Source organism: Mytilus californianus, unplaced genomic scaffold (assembly GCF_021869535.1).
Source record: "Mytilus californianus isolate M0D057914Y unplaced genomic scaffold, xbMytCali1.0.p SCAF_13, whole genome shotgun sequence".
NCBI lineage: Eukaryota > Metazoa > Mollusca > Bivalvia > Mytilida > Mytilidae > Mytilus > Mytilus californianus.
The window spans coordinates 7,156,361-7,173,685 of record NW_026262615.1 but is presented as its reverse complement, the minus strand read 5'-3'; the positions used below and the strand labels follow the sequence as shown (position 1 = coordinate 7,173,685).

General features: G+C 33.5%; 1 long non-coding RNA gene across 1 annotated transcript; it reads right to left on the bottom strand.

The window, feature by feature from the left end:
• Nucleotides 1-1,592: 1,592 nt before the first annotated feature.
• Nucleotides 1,593-13,959, bottom strand: LOC127723095 (uncharacterized). Its single transcript, XR_007991854.1, has 4 exons — nucleotides 13,598-13,959; nucleotides 12,903-13,034; nucleotides 4,125-4,208; nucleotides 1,593-1,679 (listed from the first exon to the last, which is right to left on the bottom strand). It is a non-coding gene; the product is annotated as an uncharacterized LOC127723095 (long non-coding RNA).
• Between the last annotated feature and the right edge of the window lie 3,366 nt (nucleotides 13,960-17,325).

The following is a 17,325-nucleotide window of genomic DNA, read 5'->3' as shown; positions in this document are numbered from 1 at the left end:
GGAAACCCGTATGTTGCAAGGGAGAAAACTTGCCTATCGGTACTTATAATGTCGCTAAAAATGAGAGTTAAATAAAGATGTTTCACAACGGTTCACAAATATAGAGGAAAAAAATAGACAGAGACCATAAATCACGGTCAAGATAAAATTCATTTCTTATTAACAGTCAGATTTTTTATCACGTGAAAATTAACGTGAATAACTCCCTTATCTTGATGAATATGATGAGTTTTCATATCCATAAATGGATCATCTGAGAGTGAGGAATCGGAAGATTGTCTGCAATTTAGTGATTCAATAGAATCCCTTTCATACGTAGCCCTCGCTCCACTCGCTCCTTTATCATTGGAACCAGCATGGTGGCATGTCGGGAGGGAGATCATACTGGTTGCTTGTACATTTAGGAGTGTTGTTGGATGAAAGTTGCCAGGATTATATCTTTTACCCTTACTATAACAGGTTTGTGCTTTTAAGTCTGGATCATTATTTGTAGACAATATGTTCCATGAAGAACTAAAAGCGTCTTCATATTCTGGTTCAGTTTCCGAAGAAGTATCACCATTGTCCTTGATGTTATCTTTTGTTTGGAAACCGTTACGTGGAATACTCTTCTGAGCAAGTTTTTGGTTCATTTCAGTGATCAGTTGGTCACGCTCTTTATTTCCTTTCCCATTTTGGTTATCATCTACAGATATGCCAGTAGTTGGTTTGTCGCATGACAAATTTGAATTGTCATACAGCTTTTTTGCCGTCCCTATAGCTGTGTCGTTCGTTCCGTTGTCATCTGCGAATTGTTTGTTAATATAACAACGTTCATGGGAATTCTACAAGTAAATAAAATGTTCAATATGATGAGCTCAAAATATAACTATAGAAAATTTTTATCATGGCAAGATAGATAAATTCCAGTACAATCCCAGCATGCGTTTCAATAATAAAAGTACACCATCTCCTCTTTAAGGTGGTACCCAACACCTTCACTAATATTAATTTGGCTCGTTTCATTTTCATAAAATTTTGACAAAATGTTTACTTTGACCCTTTGACAAAAATATAAAAATTTCAAAAAATTTGAACCAACCACTTTATCAGAAAAATTTCGTTAGTTATATAGCAGTTTGACAAATACTAATTTTGATCATTGAGAAGCTTAATATTTCCTTAACAATACAACGTGATTAAAACGTTTAGCTGATTTTTACAGAGTTATCTCCCTGTAGTGTTAGGTACCACGTTAACTAACTTTTTTTATTTTTTTATTATATCATGCAGCCTAGTTCATTGATTGAAAGTGTTCATACTATCATATTTTTATATCAATAAACCAGCGTCTAGGCCATCTATTCGGTTCAACCTAAATGCTTTTGTAATGGAATATCATATAGTTTACTAGTATATCACTTCAAAAACGTTGAGGAATGTAGATAGAAAAAATAGACACACATGCACACTGCTATCAATTGAAACGTTTTCATTTATAGCATATAACGTTACATTGTTAATTTGATTATACATGTATTTAAAGGGCGTTGAATCGTACGTTTCTAATTGAAAAAATATATAAAAGTTTTTTTTTATATACTTGCCCAAATCATTTGTTTTTGTAATTCTCCCTTCATATCATGAACGTCAACATAGTCATATTCAAAAGTTTTCTTCGACAGGTTCGAAGCGGTTTGCTGAAAAAAAAATGACTGTACTTTAATACACTACATACATGTGTACACTAATTGATGGCTTTCACTGAATATTATAGTTTTGAGGTAAATCAGGTAATTTTTTTTACAATCAACTTTAGAAAAAGGATATTTCAACTAAATTTCTGGTTTTTGAAGCTTTAAGTATCCTAAATGCTACTAAGACTGTACATGAAATATGCATACGATAGTTCAAATAAGAGTGCTTTCAGGATGTTCGCTACTCTGTTTTAAGATAACAAGCTTTTTAAAAGACTGTTATAGATGGATAGTATACAAATAAAGGAACTAAAAAAGCACAAAAAAATGAAGGGTCCGTGTTCTTGTTTTCGAGATATAAGCCATTGAAAATTTGGCGGGAAATAATTGAAGACCCATTGGTGGCCTTCGGCTGTTGTCTGCTCTTTGGTCGGGTTGTTGTCTCTTTGACATATTCCCCATTTCCATTCTCAATTTTATTCTCTAGATTTTTCGTACATTTAACATTGGCACCCTTTTTCTTTTAAAAAATACGAAAAAATAACAAGGATTTTATAGGATTTTCAAATATGGCTTTTAAAACTATATGTAATAAAATTATGAAAAGAAAAGTAGGGGTTAGCGGAGAAAATTTTGTAATGGCACTACATGGATAAAACCAAAGGATTCCAAATATCTGGCAAAATTTTAAAACAAGAGGAGCGAACATCCTTAAGATGGATCATTGGTATATATTTCCTCAGATAGCATTTTCTTATACTTTGCCAGAATGTAGATTTTCCCATGTTTTTTTTTCAAAAATATAATAAAAAGTATGGGTCACCGTGCTATATTTCAAGCTAAAGTCGTGCAACAATTGCCCAACTTTGCATAGATTGTCCATGAAAAAACACTTTTTTGTGAATAAAAAGAAATCTGTGAGATAGAATTTTGAAATGAAATATGATAAGATTGGTTTTAGAATATGCTTTAAGAGAATAAAAAGAAAAAGAAAAATGGTGTCATCGACCTTGTTTTCTTGCTACAAGTAAAAACTGAAAATTTCTCTATCATCCTATATTCAGTCTGAATATTGCAATAAATCACTTAATATATTTTTCTCTTTTCCAATAAACAGTTTAACAATTAATTGTCAATCTGCCTCAAAATTTTCTGATTTAAGCAAGAACTAGACTTATTGTGAACTTCTATTTTACAATCCAAGATGGCGGTATACAGTTATTCTACCTAAGACTGGCATTAGTTAAACCTATATTCTATTTAAAACCAGTATTTCTTTTTCAATCTTTAAAAAATATTTAACTATTAATGTTCTATAATATTTTAATCAGATTGCCTTAAAAATTTCATTTTGTATTTTATTTTAAAAGGAACTAAAAATTCTGATAGTTACAAATAATGAATTTTTGACAACTTTGGCAAATTATTTACATTTATCTAAGCATGTATAAAAAAGGCATTCTTTAACAAACAGAAATTATGTTACAATTATATAATATATTGAAATATATACTGTTACGATTCCCTAGAAGAATGAAAACATTGGGAAATATATTGAAATCATGAAGTGATGCTATTACTGTCGAGCATTACTGTCGTTCCGATTTTTCTTATTTACGACTTAATAATGTTTATTGTATGAAAATTAATTCCGTTTGGTTGAATTTTGTGAAAAGAAGTTAAATCTGCAATATAGAATCAGCATATCTACATGCCTTTAATAGCAGCATTTCGCTCTGAATAGCAGTTAGTTCAATTACATTGTATATTAAAAAAATAGTTTCGTTTCAAGTACTACTTAATATTCCAATTGGTGTAGGATTAAGATATTTACCCCGTGAAATAAATACAGGGGAATGGAGATCTATCTCTTCCGAATGTTTTACTTAAGCATCTGTTCTGATCCTATATGTAATAAAGCACATATATCAAGTTCAGTAGTTTACAGATACCAGTCTTGCAAAGATATTTCTTGCGCCTTTTCGACTCAGGAAATGTTACTTTTTTATCGACTGGTATTTGTCGCTAACAAGCTTCCTGTTAATGATATATATGTTAAATATATAAACTAAAGTTAATTAAAGAGGTAATATGTAAGGAGGCTAGTTGTACCATGCATATGGTAGGTGGTGCTACTTTAGAAAAAAATATGCTGGCTTCAGTCTTAGGGAGCTAGGGCCGAATAGAGTGAAAAATAAAAAGGCAGGACAGAGATAACAACTAAAATAAACAAATGCAGGACAAAATCTTTCATCCTGCACCCCCATCCCCATAAACATCAAATGGTAGCTGCCTTAGTTGAAGAAAAATTACACAATCATTATATAAACATTTTTACTATTTCATGCAAATAGTTATTCAAGTGTAGTATATAAATTGTCGATGAATAGTTAAGATATCAGTTAGTTATAACATAATAAGTCAATATTTTCTTACATTAATATCTACCTGTTTTTTTCGACCATCGCTATGACAACTTATATTACATGATTCGGCATAAGCGTAGGGGGATGCCGGAAGTCTTTTTTCCCTCTGAAATAAAAGGATAAGTCTATCAGTTTTTTTTTTCAGAAAACTATGTATATTATATTTTCAACTGGTAAAAAATACTGGGAATGAATAATTTACTAGTTCGATGACATTGCGATCAACTGATTAACATGTACTAGCAAAATATTCAAGGGAGACATAAACAATTCTATTTTGTTTTTCAATTGAAAAAAGCCCGTCCCACAGAACTGTAAACTAACATTAAATGAAGCTAGCAATCATACACTAGGAAGAAACAAAATCGACGAATTAATCAAAAACACAAAATAATAGACATTGGTAAACTAACGACACTCCTCAATGAATACATACAGTTACGGTACTGTAAGAACACCAACACCGCAATGATATAGGACACCCTGACCGCAGTAACAGTAGACAGATACATCGCAATAACATAAGACACCCTCACTACAATAACATTAGACACCATACTACAATAACATAGGACACCCTCACTGCAATAACAGTAGACACCATACTACAATAACATAGGACATCCACACCGTAATAACAGCAGAGACCCATACCGCAATGACAGAGGACACCTTACCAAAATAACAGTGCATATCAAAACAGCAATAACACATGCCAGCACCAACGCAATAACAGTGGACAACTTTACTGCATTAACAGTGCACATCAACACAGCAATAAAACAGGATAGCACCAACACAATAATAGTGGACACCCTTACCGCAATAACAGTGAGCAACATCTACGTAATAACACTGGACCGCAACAATGGAATGATAGTGGACACCCATTCCAGAATAACAGTGAACAGCAACACTACAATAACAGTGGACAGCAACACTGAATTTAAAGTGGACAGCAACACGACAGCAACACCGCATTTAAAGTGGACAGCAACACCGTAATAACAGTTGACAGCAATACCACAATAACAGTAAACAGCAACACTGAATTTAAAGTAGACAGCAACACCACAATAACAGTGGACAGCAACACCACAATAACAGTGGACAGCAACACTGAATTTAAAGTGGACAGCAACACCACAATAACAGTGGACAGCAGCACTGAATTTAAAGTGGACAGCAACACCACAATAACAGTGGACAGCAACACCACAATAACAGTGGACAGCAACACTGAATTTACAGTTGACAGCAACACCGCAATAACAGTTGACAGCAATACCAAAATAACAGTAAACAGCAACACCGCAATGACAGTGGACAGCAACACCGCAATCACAGTTGACACCAACACCAAAATAAAACTGGACAGCAGCACCGCAATATCAGTGGACAGCAACACCACAATAACAGTGGACAGCAACACTGAATTTACAGTGGACAGCAACACCGAAATAACAGTTGACAGCAATACCAAAATAACAGTAAACAGCAACACCGCAATAACAGTGGACAGCAACACCGCAATAACAGAGTACATCCTTACTGCAATAACAGTTGACACCAACACCGAAATAAAAGTGGACATCAGCACCGCAATGACAGTGGACAGCAACACCGCAATATCAGTGGACAGCAATACTGCAATAACAGTTGATAGCAACACTGCAATAACAGTGGATAGCAACACTACAATAACAGTGGACAGCAATACTACAATAACAGTGGACAGCAACACTGAATTTACAGTGGACAGCAACACCTCAATAACAGTTGACAGCAATACCACAATAACAGTAAACAGCAACACCGCAATAACAGTGGACAGCAACACCGCAATGACAGTGGACAGCAACATCACAATATCAGTGGCCAGCAACACTGCAATAACAGTGAATAGCAACACTGCAATAACAGTGGACAGCAACACCGCAATATCAGTGGACAGCAATACTGCAATAACAGTTGATAGCAACACTGCAATAACAGTGGATAGCAACACTACAAAAACAGTGGACAGCAACACTGAATTAACAGTGGACAGCAACACCGCAATAACAGTTGACAGCAATACCACAATAAAAGTAAAAAGCAACACCGCAATAACAGTGGACAGCAACACCGCAATAACAGTGGACAGCAACACCGCAATGACAGTTGACAGCAACACTGCAATAACAGTGAATAGCAACACTGCAATAACAGTGGACAACAACACCGAAATAACAGTGAATAGCAACAGTTGCAATAACAGTGGACAGCAACACCGAAATAACAGTGAACAACAACACCGAAATAACGGTGGATAGCAACAGTTGCAATAACAGTGGACATCAACACCGAAATAACAGTGGACATCAACACCGAAATAAACAGTGGATAGCAACAGTTACAATAACAGTGGATAGCAACAGTTGCAATAACAGTGGACAGCAACACTACAATAACAGTGTACATCACCAACCCAATAGCAAAGGACGCTCTTACCGTAATATCAGTGGACAGAAGCACCGCTATAATATGGGAAACCTATACCGCAATAACTGTTCACACCTTGACCGCAGTAACAATAGACACTCTTACCGCAATAGCAGTGGACAGCAACACTACATTAATAGAGGCTATCAAAACTGCAATAACAGTTGACGCCAATACAGCAATAAATGTGGACAACACCAACGTAATAACAGAGGACAACCTCAACGCAATGACAGTGCAAATAAACGCCGCAATAACAGAAGACTCCCTTAACGCAAAAACAGTGGACAGCAGCACCGCAATAACACAGGACATCCTTACCGCAATAATATTGGAAACTCATACCGGAATAACAGTTAACAGCAGCAACGCAATAACACAGGACATCCTTACCGCAATAATATGGGAAACTCATACCGCAATAACAGTTAACAGCAGCACCGCAATGACACAGGACATCCTTACCGCAATAATATGGGAAACTCATACCGCAATAACAGTTAACAGCAGCACCGCAATGACACAGGACATCCTTACCGCAATAATATGGGAAACTCATACCGCAATAACAGTTAACAGCAGCACCGCAATGACACAGGACATCCTTATCGCAATAATATGGGAAACTCATACCGCAATAACAGTTAACAGCGCCACCGCAATGACACAGGCATCCTTACCGCAATAATATGGGAAACTCATACCGCAATAACAGTTAACAGCAGCACCGCAATGACACAGGCATCCTTACCGCAATAATATGGGAAACTCATACCACAATAACAGTTAACAGCAGCACCGCAATAACACAGGCATCCTTTCCGCAATAATATGGGAAACTCATACCACAATAACAGTTAACAGCAGCACCGCAATAACACAGGCATCCTTACCGCAATAATATGGGAAACTCATACCGCAATAACAGTTAACAGCAGCACCGCAATGACACAGGACATCCTTACCGCAATAATATGGGAAACTCATACCGCAATAACAGTTAACAGCAGCACCGCAATGACACAGGCATCCTTACCGCAATAATATGGGAAACTCATACCACAATAACAGTTAACAGCAGCACCGCAATAACACAGGCATCCTTACCGCAATAATATGGGAAACTCATACCATAATAACAGTTAACAGCAGCACCGCAATAACACAGGCATCCTTACCGCAATAATATGGGAAACTCATACCACAATAACAGTTAACAGCAGCACCGCAATAACACAGGCATCCTTACCGCAGTAATATTGGAAACTCATACCGCAATAACAAAGTGTGATTATGATCACAATCTTACCGAAATAACAGTAGACACCCTTACCGCCATAACAGTGGACAGAAACTCTGCAATAACATAGGAAACCCTTACTACAATAACAGTGGACAGAAATACTGCAATAACACAGGAAACCCTTACTACAATAACAGTGGACAGAAATACTGCAATAACACAGGAAAACCTTACTACAATAACAGTGGACACAAATACTGCAATGACAGTTGGCAGCAGCACCGCAATAACAGTAAACAGATCCAACGCTATATAACGCGACAACGTTACCGCAATAACAGTAAACGGATCCAACGCTATAACGGGACAACGTTACTGCAACAACAGTGGACAGTTAAACCGCAATAACAGAGGATGCCCTTACCGCAATAAGAGTGGACATCACTTCTGCAATAACAGAGGACTGCACCACAGCAGTGATTAACAGATCACACCCTTACAGTAATATTATTGGAAAGTAACACCGCAACTATCGTAGATACTTATATCCGTAATAGCAGTGGACGTTCGTACCGCAATAACATTAGAGAATACCGCAATGACTGTGAACACTCATTCCTCAATGACAGTGAACACCGATGCCACACTTACTGTGAACATCCTTTTTTCTAATCTACATTTTTTTATATTTCAAAACTCTTTGAACAATTCTTAAAATATCTTTAAACAATTCTAAAAATATTTTTGAAAATTTCTAAAAAGTATCACTGCAATAAAGGAAAAAACGATTCACAGAATTGAAAGTTTCGAGAGTCATGGTAATATATAAAAAATATAAAATATTGTCTATAGAAATGGAAATTCCAATAATCATTTCACAATATCTAATTATAGAAGTGTATGTTAAAAGGTATAAAAAAAAATAAAAGTCGCACCCTCATTTAAGGAAGAATTTTAGAAACAATAGAAATGTTTCCCGTAATATAAATGCGGGCAATATAAATAACCACTTTAAAACAAATAGTTTATATATTCGTTTTTATTTGTTTTTCAACAAAGGTTAACGATGTTCTTTGATAAATGAAAATTCATTTAACATTATTTAAGCTTGAACAAAATGTTTATGTGGTGAACATAAGACGGTAATGACATAATTTTGTACAATGATATCACAAACTTAACAGTCTTTTTGATAATGTTCAATTTCAAAGTCACTAGCTTCGTTATTATTTTGTACTTGTTATGTTATACACCAGTATTGATCCTATGAAGTTATTTAGTTTTTATATGTTTTATGTGTCGTTTGGTTGCTGTACGATTGACATTGACCAGTATTGATCCTATGGGTTACTGCACGATTGACGTTGAATATTCTTCTGTTCACTTTTGTCAAGCAATTGTTCTTTATCATTCAATACTTCATACCTGATTTAGCAAGTCTTTTTCAAGACAGAGACCGTATATATAAATATATCAACATAATAATGTTACGAAATAACAGACTATCATTTTCAACCTGAGATCACCCCCGGTTTTTGATGGGCATGTGTTGCTCACTCTTTAGTATTTAAAAAATATTGTGTTTTTTTACTATTGCATGTATCTTCATTGTTTATCTTTTTTTGCCATGGAGTTGTCAGTTTGTTCTCGACTTATGAATTTGAATATTCCTTTGGCATCCTTCGATCGCCTCTCTCGTTTACAAGATATAATAGTAACATAATACAATATTGTAAATTGTTATACCTAAAGTGATCTTAGATACGAAGATTAACATTTTCTTAAAATTTTGTCCTCCAGACGCGTCCACAAAAAACGCAATGTTGTCGGTTGATTCAAAAAAGTTAAAAAGGCCAAATAAAGAACGAAGTTAAAAAAGCATTGAGTACCCCTAATTCCCAAAGTTTTTGTCATATACAGCTCAAGTTATTTACATCTGGTGTCCAAAATAAATCCTTCGTATTTCGAACAAAATAATCAAAGTTATAAAAAATTCTAAAATTCAAAGTAACTAATATAAATTACAAGAAACAAAGAAGAAGAAAGAGAATTATTTTGATTGTGCAATAAAAAAAAAGAGATGTATGTTTACTAAATCAATTTCTATCATAACATAGGAAATACATCATAACATAGGAAATACATCATAACATAGGAAATACATCATAAACTGAAGAAGCATAATAAAGTAGACAAGATGTACAATGCTATGACGTCATAATAAATCATTGGTACATTTCATTAACATAAAAAAATGCTGATTATCGAATACCTAGTTTTCTTCAGTAGTACGGGAAATTACACATTGAAAATTTAACTAAGGTTGAAAAGCAATATATTAAAAAATACAGGTTTAATTCCAATAAACACAGGTTAAATAGCAATTTACGCAAGTAAAATGTCGACAACTTTGTTTTTCAAATTCATTAGCAAAAAAAAACAGGTCAAACTTATAGAAACGGGATATCAAATCGTACGTTTTACGTTTATGCTGTTTATAAAGCCCGTACGTTTATAAACAATCCGCGTAAACTTATCGATCCTAAAATAACTTATTCTAAAAGGTTATCAATTCAACTCAACACTGTAATAAGATCTCAGAATATTACTTTTATTGGTACAGACATTAATTTTATTAAAACATAACTAAATATTATTGGTATACAAGAATAAACACTTATTCACAATTCTGTCGAGACGCACATTTTGGCATTGCACAAAATCAAATTTTTCCTTGACTGTAAATAACGACGAAATACTAAATCGATTGGGAGTGTACAGATTGAAACCTAAGTCTTGGTCACATGACTTTTTAGTCTTGTTTTTGGCTTTGAATTAGATTTAAATAGCTGCGAGTAATCTCAAATTGAAACATTTGTGTTTTAAGACTCTGTGTGTGTTACCCCACTTTCCAATTTTAATGGAGGCTGTGGTGCCCTTAAACTGTGTTAACACGTCACATCGTGTATGTACCGTCTCAAGGCAGATTCCTGTAACTAAATGGTCGTTTGCTGTTGCATATCATATTTGTGTTTGGTTAAATATTTTGTCCATCAATCAGGCCATGATCATTCTCATTTGAATTGGTTAACATTTGTTATGTCGGACATTTCATAGCTTGCTATGCGATATTCGTTTAGCTCATTGTCGAAGGCCGTACGATAACCTACACTTTCTAAAATCTACTTCATTTGGTTTTTGGCTTTTAGCTTCCTCAAACCAACAACACAGGCCACCAAAACTTAACGTAAATAACTGAAAGAGGCATTAATCTAGAACAAATAAACAAATCGACACAATAACAGAAGATGCTCGCATTATTTTATTCCTTCATCCGATCACGTGTTTGTACGTCATGTACTGTCATGTTCAATCTTTTTTTTTTGTTTATCAATCAGGCCATGATCATTCTCATTTGAATTGGTTAACATTTGTTATGTCGGACATTTCATAGCTTGCTATGCGATATTCGTTTAGCTCATTGTCGAAGGCCGTACGATAACCTACACTTTCTAAAATCTACTTCATTTGGTTTTTGGCTTTTAGCTTCCTCAACCCAACAACACAGGCCACCAAAACTTAACGTAAATAACTGAAAGAGGCATTAATCTAGAACAAATAAACAAATCGACACAATAACAGAAGATGCTCGCATTATTTTATTCCTTCATCCGATCACGTGTTTGTACGTCATGTACTGTCATGTTCAATCTTTTTTTTTGTTTATCAATAATTTGAATTTGAACAAGACCATATTGTATGTGAGGCCATTGACATTATAAAATATATTTAATTCAAAATATTTCTTTTGGTAATTAGATAGGATATAAAAGTTCAATGTTCTTTAAAAACAACAGAATCCGTTTTAAAGAATCCGAAATTATAATTAAAAAGTAATAACTATAGAAAATAGTGTTTATCAATTTATTAAATTTCCATAACCAAATGTAAAAGAAAATCTAACAGAATAATAAATATATTCAGTTATAACTTTCCATTGGAAAAAAAAACCCTCTCAGCCACATCCCCGAACAAAACAAAAACCAACAACAAGAAACCAACAAAAAATGGCAATCATCTTTTATGAAAAAGACTTCAAAGCTTTGAGCATTCATGATGAAGTTAAATCTAGAGAGGCGCTTCGGACGCATGACAATAATAGTGTTTGTTTTCAGTTTTTAAAAGGCTATATTGAAAATATGTAGAATCCGACATAAACGCGAACCTCTTCCCGGAAAGAAAAATTTAAATCTCCTTTCTTGAAAAGAATACTATTAATAAATTAAAAACCAATTGTTCAGAGAACAATTGAAGGTCTTTCCACTTCTTACGATTCATTTTGATATGAAAATATAAAATTCGGTTGAAAGTGTCATATGTACAGTGTCAATGATACCTTAATGTACGCTGATTCCAATCAAACTTTACGTGTTACGACATGTCGGAACTAACAATTTAGTAAAAATAATTTGTCGATATCTTATACGGTTTTTGGAAAGAAGTGAAAATAAGCCAAAATCAAAATTTAGAACAACCTTTGACATTATCCTTATTTTCATTTTTTTGGACCAAGGACCTCAAATCAAGAGACCCGAAGTCTCTATCACTTATGGTTTACCAGTTAGAAATGCATATCACTTATATCAAATGCATAAGGGGGAATAACTCTCATATGGAGTCTCCGGATAGCTTCGATCCAAATGGTCATCCTAATCCTGAAGATGTAACGAGCAATTTGTCGTAAACTTTTACGGTTGCGAAGGAGTAGTGGCCACAAGAAAAACAGTGTTTGGGGAGATAACTCTTACAACGTAAAGTGTTCGGTTAAGCAATGTTAGTTTCAAAAGCGTATAAACTGTACGATATCATATTCCAAATATATAAGCGACATCTTATAAAACAAGAACACAACGAAAGAAAAAAATTAGGCGGAAGAAAAAAAAAAATCAGAACAAAATCAAAAGGTATTAATTTCCACGGAAAAGTGGAAAGACCTTACAAGTGCCTGTTGCATCTTTACACAGAATTTAAAGAATCCTAATCTGAAATTTATCAGTACTTGATTTTGCTTACGTGAGTAGGATCCTTATCATAACGTTGTATTTCTTCATATTGTGGCTCCTTGTTATTGTAAAATACATCAGATCCGTAATCCATGCTAGGATTTTCTTTTCCATTATTAGTACAGTTGACCTCCTCCTCCTCCTTTACAAATGTTTGATAGCATATGTTTATAAAATTAGTGTATGGTCAGTTTGTAGAATTTTAGCACATGTATTACAACAGAATGCATTGAGTGTGTAGGTAAAGGTAGAATCTTTGGTTAGCTTGCTTGTTAGCTGAACCGAGAAGTCATTATTAGGTCAGGTATACTACCCTTCTTTCATAGTAGTCTAGTCCTACAGACATATATGTTGGTTATCTGTAGTTTTCCCAACCTAATAATGACTTCACGGTTCAGCTAGCAAGCGATCTAACCAAAGATATTTACCTTTACCTACACACTCAATGCATTCTGCTGTAATTGATTTTCTTACAACTGGATATAGTAAATGTAACAAATTAACTGTGTTCTGATAAATCATTTAATTTTACAAATAGTTTTTTAGTCAATTGATAGGTTTAAAACGTTAACAGATCTTATAGATAAAAGTTGTTCTTGTTTAGAAAATACATAAATTAATTCAATGTACATGTCACAACGCCGGAAATTGAATTTACTAAAATTATATCATAATTCAAATATTATTCAATATATTTAATGTTACCTGTGATTCAAAATACGATATAATACGTCTAGATCTTTTACAATATGCCACAAAACACACAACACATGATACGAAGAAGCAGACGATACCAATAACGCCAAAAACAAAAGCTCCAAGTCCACAAATAACAGGGTTGCAGAAGTCATCTAAGGCAGTCGAGTTATTAGTCAACATATTCGATTGCGTGTCGTTAAACGTTTTCTGGTTCACATATGTATGATTTCTATCCACCATCACACAACTAATAAAAGCATATTATAAATAGACGAATTTTCAAAACAACAACCTGTGCATTTATATCATTTCAAATAGATCTTTACAGTCTTTGTTTATATTTGTAAAATACTTAAAATGAATATTCCCCTTTTCATACCAGCATACAAACAATTGATCTAAATATAAACGATGGATTTTTCCAAAAACCAAATTTCCATATAATTTTACATATATAACGTTGTGTTTATATATTAAAAACCACAATTTTTCTGAAGTGGTTTATTTTCAAGGATACCATTAACGTTTGATGTGAATTATTTTATTTCCGTGTTTGTGTATCAATTGTTTTCAAGGTTCATTTCGTGAGTTTTACTTAAACATTCACGTTGTATATGTTTTTTTGTTTGTTTTTTTGTTTGTTTTTTTGTTTGTTTTTTTCATTCTTCAAGTTAATAGTCAGCTCGACCATGCTTTCAATGAAAAGGATTCAATGAATTTTGTACATGTATCACTGATTTCCTTGCAGTACACTTTACATTTATGTCCCTTGGCTGCGAGAAATATGAAGATTTAATCACTGAAAAAAATCCATATTATCCGAGCCCATCGCCCGAGGAAAATATAACCTTTCTCGTGTGAATATTTTGTTAATATCTCCCTTAGCTAAGGCAAATGTATGTTTATTCCACTGATTATACCTTTTTCCCTTCCTTAACATAGAATTCTAATGTACAGTTATCACATTTAGTAAAGGGGCCTCGGTGGCCGAGTGGTCTAAGTAGTTACTACTGTAATCACTAGCCATTCAACACTGAGGTTGTTAGTTGGAACCCCGCTCGTGCTGGTGCACTCGACTCCAATCCTAATTGACTAGGATTGTCAGTTTTCCTATCGAAGGTCGGTGGTTTTCTCCGGGCACTCCGGCTTCCTCCAAAAATAAAAACTTGCCGCCACGAAATAGCCCAAAAGCGGTGCTTAAAAGTGGCGTTAAAACACTAAAAATCAAATCAAAATCAAATCACATTAAATAATTCACCACGACATATATATTGGTAAACAATACAGATTAAAAGTTAATTATTTCTTCTATGAAAAAAATGTTTTTTATGTTTTGTTTTTACGTCTGTGTAGTATGTTCAATCTTGAATTTTTTCAAATATTTGAATTGTATTTAATCTTTTGTTAAGCTCAACAATCTTTATACCAATGGTTATTGTTCGTAGAAAATTTCCAATCTTGAAGTTCAAAGGTCAAGGTTAAAAATAAATATAAAATATAATAATTCATATGGCTTCTGTATTTACTTGCCTTCTTGATATTTCAAAACATATTACATGTTCTCAACAGTGGATCAGATAATGCCAAATGAAAGACAAAAGATTAAAATGGCTTTGTGTCAGTTGTTGAAAGATCAAGGTAAGTTACCAAGGTTAACAGTACGAATTCATGTTAAATATTACAAAACTGGTTCGTCTCCACCGATATCCTTGTGAGCAATGGATTATAAATGTATTAAAGATATTTCTACAAACGAAAAAAAAAGATGTGAATAATATTAGCATGTGAAGCTTACCTTTCAAAAGCACCCGAGGACCTATGGTAATATGACATATAAGGTAAATAGTTTAAAGGTCAAGGTCAATGTAATGTAGCAGTTTTAATCTTAATAAATAAAATGTTGAAAATAGACAAAAATATGACTTGAGGGTATAAAACCTGATTATGTTTATCTTTATTTGGTTTATAGCAAACATGTGATACAATATGTGAATTTCTTTTCAAATCAAAGTTAGGGCCAACATCTTTTAAGGTCTTGATCGATCACAAGCTAAAGTAATATACTATACACTGTCCATTATCTTTTGTTTGATACATCTTTCATTCTTTTCCTCTTCAGCAGATCTGTAATCTTCAGGGGGTTAGTCTTTCAATCTTTCAATGGCAACCTTAAACTATGCTGCGTACGAGTACTGACTACCACATGTATCTATGCACGTGTATACATGTTTGATTATTGTTGGACTGCATCTTAACCTTTGTCACTGTATCCTAGGAGATAAAATGCATATAGCATATATCTATAAAATGTAAAAAATAAATGTCTTAATGTCTATTTGATGTTGTTTTATAAAGTCATATTTGCCTCAACTGCTTGTGCTAATTAGCAAAAACAATGCCATTTCCATTTTGTTTTAACAGGTCTTATAATAAAACGATTCAGATATTTTGTTATATTTGCAGCTTTTCACATGTGGCCATTTAGAGCTTTAAAATGAAGGTATACAGTATAAACAAAGACGGACTGTTGTGGCTTTCTCTTTCTCTACTCTTTGGATTTGGTGTAAGATTTGTTGTCTTACTCAATGACGACTACCCCATATTATTGTAATTAAACTAACCTGCACTAAAAAGGGTGATTGAACTTTTATTTTTATTCAAATGGTATTGAAATATGAACACTACATGAAGAAATTTTTAAAACTTGAAGAGCCTCTTTGGTATTTATATGAATTTGAACTCCCACATCTGTCAGCTCCTTTCTCATCACTAAAATCTACATTTTTCGTATGTGCTATCTGAATAAGATAACTTTATGACAGTAACTATTTTTTCTAATTGTCCTCGGTATTTGATTTCATATAGTTATGTTTTACTATTGGTATTTTTTTTTTGATGAATTACTTGATTGGCTGCATATGACAGGACCTTCTTATCATCCAGAGCTACTTAGTTAACCATTGGCCTTGGTTTCAAGAAGGACTGAGTTATTTAATTTTTAGTGTTCTGTTTTATGCTTTCTTTTTTCAGATAAAGAATCAAATCTACCATAAAGGCCTAATGAAATAATACTCATGTTTCTGCTAACATGCTGAAAAAGTGATGGTAAGTATGTAGGTAATGTGAGACTCCCGCGTTTGCACCTCTTTTGACCTTCATTTATTTATAAGCAACAGACAAACATTTCCATCCTGTACTTATTTTGTAGATGTATCCTTATTAACTGCATATTTCCATACATTTTATTTAAATTCATGATATTGAATCATAAACAAGAGGCCCCAACAGCCTGAATTGCTCAAAGGGTAAAAAATATATACTATTTTGATATTAATTTTTCCCTTTATTGCAAACAGTTATGTTTGCTTATTTGTAGATATTTTTGTAGGTCTTGTTATGGTGACCCTTTCCTGTAAATAGTTTATAGGTCTATCTATTAAAGTTGTTGAGATTTAAAAAAATATTCAATGTCAATAAATTCTATAACTATTGAGTAGTCTGACAATTTGGTAATGTAAAACTACTTCTAAATTCCATTTTTGTTATTTTTTTGTTTTTTAAAGTTTATCTTTAACTCCTATCATGCCTACAGTTTTCGACAAAAATGAAAAAAAAAAAAAGAAAGAATGGATGAAAATTATCATTCAGGGAGTTTATTGAGTTAAACATTTTTCTATTGTACTATTGTTTTTTTATGCAACATTGGTGCAATTGGGTAGTTAGATCAATTTGAG